The sequence below is a fragment of the Sceloporus undulatus genome, chromosome 3 (assembly GCF_019175285.1).
Source record: "Sceloporus undulatus isolate JIND9_A2432 ecotype Alabama chromosome 3, SceUnd_v1.1, whole genome shotgun sequence".
Taxonomy (NCBI): Eukaryota; Metazoa; Chordata; class Lepidosauria; order Squamata; family Phrynosomatidae; genus Sceloporus; species Sceloporus undulatus.
In genome coordinates, this window is record NC_056524.1 from 150783826 (window position 1) to 150786718 (window position 2893).

The 2893-nt window shown below is 38.5% G+C and overlaps 1 long non-coding RNA gene across 1 annotated transcript; it reads left to right on the plus strand.

Moving 5' to 3' along the window:
• The first annotated feature begins 349 nt into the window (after positions 1-349).
• On the plus strand, positions 350-2423 carry LOC121924911. The gene is made up of 3 exons (XR_006102755.1): positions 350-410; positions 583-700; positions 2295-2423. It is a non-coding gene; the product is annotated as an uncharacterized LOC121924911 (long non-coding RNA).
• Positions 2424-2893: the final 470 nt, after the last annotated feature.

Below are 2893 nucleotides of genomic sequence, written 5' to 3' on the forward strand. Positions count from 1 at the left end.
GCTGCAGAACACCTGACACATCCCCAGGTTTCTAAAGCTCGCCCATTCTACATGGGTAACTGACAGCCCTTTCAAGGAAGAAGCTCCTGAGTACTTAATAATACAGAATTAACAACCTGACAATAGGCAAGGCACTTGCTCAGGCATTAGTAAGAAAACAGAGTGACACCTTACATGAAAAGCTACTTGAATGCCATTTAAACTTGTCACATTGCGGAAAATAGAGCTGCAAATTGATATAAAAAAATATAATCAGGGTTGTTCATTATGCAAGCTAAATGTCTAATTTTCTTAAATTGCATCCATTTTTCACATGTTAAAACAAGAGAGCTTCTTTGACTGAAGAAATAATGACAAAGAAGAAATCTGGATGGCCTCTGCCAGTTAACCCACTCGGGACAATAAAGATGGTAAAAGTTAAGGCCTGTAGTACTTTTGTGGGGCTGGAGATTGCAACAAACCTGCTACTGTCTGCAGCATAGCAAATTATTTGAGCATATGATCAATTCCCCCCTTAGTTAATATATATCAATATACAGATTTCATAAGTTAATACTGAAATGTTTTCTATGCCCATTGCAGGTTTTCCCCAGGAAGCTTTGATATTTGGCTCATGTACTTTCTGCACAATCAAGAAGTATTTCTCAAGACTGTTCTGCTGCAAACATGCCACCTGCTTAGCTGCTTTTTGCTCTTGAAGGTGCTGCTCATAGTAAAATTTTGCCTCTCAGTCTAAACACAGAATTGTAGTATAACACATTAAAAGGATAGTTTAACAAATTCTTCTCTGATTCTTGGAGGACAGGAAAGGTTCTAGTAGATTGGAGGAGGGCAAATGTTGTTCCCATCTTCAAAAAGAGCAAAAAAGAGAACTCAAACAATTACTGATGATCAGTCAGTTTGACTTTGATAATAGGAAAGGTTCTAGAATAGATAATCTAATGTGCATACTTAGAAAGAATTGCTGTGATTGCTATGAGCCCGCAAAAGTATCTCAAAAACAAGTCATGCCAAATTAATTCTCTTTCTCTCCCTCTTTCACACACTCTTTTTGAATCATTACAAGCTTGATAGATTAGGAAGTGCTACAGATGCAATATATCTTGATTTTAGTAAGGATTTTGACAAGGATCCCCATTATTACAGGCAAACTAATGAACTATGGGGTAGACAATAGTACAGTTAGGTGGATCTGTAACTGGTTGACAGACCAAACTCAGAGAGTATTCACCAATGGTTGTTCTTCATCCTGGAGAGGAATGATTTAGGGTTCTCTCCTGAGGTCTGGTGTAGTTTAACATCTTTATAAATGATCTAGAATATGGCATAGAAGAAATGGTTGTCAAGTTTGTTGACAACACCAAATTATGGGAGATGGGTATTTAATATCCCAGAGGACAGGAACAGAATACAAAATGACCTTGACAGATTGGATATCTGGACTAAAACTAATGAAATGTATTTCAGCAGGGATAAAAATAAGGTAGTACATTTAGGCAGGAAAAATGAAATGCATATATAAGATGGGTAATACTTGGCTTGAAAACAATACATGTGACAATGACCTAGGGGTCTTGGTAGACCATACCCTAAACATGCGTATGAGGCAGCAACCAAAAAAGCCAATGCAATTCTGGGCTGCATCAACAGAACTATAGTGTCCCAATCGAGTGAACATTAGTGTTATTCTGTTTTGCTTTGGTCAGGTCTTACATGGAATACTGTGCCCAGTTCTGGCCACCATAATTCAAGAAGATTATTGACAAATTGGAATGTGTCCAGAGAAGGGCTACCAACATGATCAGTTGTCAAGAAACCAAGCCTTATGAGGAAGGATTGAAGGAGCTGGGTATATTTAGTTTGGAGAATAAAAAAACGAGAGGTGACATGATAGCTACATCTAAATATCTGAAGTGATCCCATGTAGATGGACCTCACTTGTTTTCTGCTGCTCCAGAGATTTAAACATGCACAAACGGATTCAAATTAGAAGAAAAGAGATTCCACCTAAACATCAGAAATAATCTTTTTCCTGTAGGAGATGTATAACAGTAGAATAGATTGTCTTGGAGAAAACAGAGTTTGGATGGGCATCTTTATGGAGTGCTTAATTGTGTATTCCTGCATGGGAGGGGATTGAACTGGATGGCCCTTATGATCCCTTCCAACTCTATGTTTCTGTGATTCTATATACATTGCAAGATGAATCAGTTGGTCTAGCAGAATAAAGCAGCTTCAATAAATATTTGTCAATTTATTATCCTCATGACTTTTTCTCTCATCTTTCCATGCAGTTTGATAAGGTGAGGAAGAGGGTAAATGCAGCCAGATACAGAAGGAGGACATATCTAAAAGCTTGTTTTCTGCTGCTCCAGAGAACAGGACCCGGAACAATGGATGCAAGCTGCAGGAAAAGAGATTCCACCTGAACATTAGGAGGAACTTCCTGACAGTAAGGGCTGTTTGACAGTGGAATGCACTCCCTCGGAGGGTGATAGAGTCTCCTTCCTTGGAGGTCTTTAAACAGAGGCTGGATGGCCATCTGTCAGGGATGCTTTGATTTGGTTTTCCTACATGGCAGGGGGTTGGACTGGATTGCCCTGGTGGTCTCTTCCAGCTCTATGATTCTATGATTCTAAAAGACTCATTTTTGTGTTTATGTGCTTATGCAAGCCTTACCTGACCTAAATTGTTTCAATTCACATACGCATGTTATTACTTTTAAATAAATTTGCTGAACCATGTTGAACTGCTGTTCTTTTTTTGTGATGCAGGAATTAATACTCTATCCATGTTATTTCTATCTCTGGTACCAAAATTTCTATTAAAGAATAATTCCCAGGAACACATCTACTTCATTAACTCGGGCATAGCTGTTTACTGGTTTGCCATG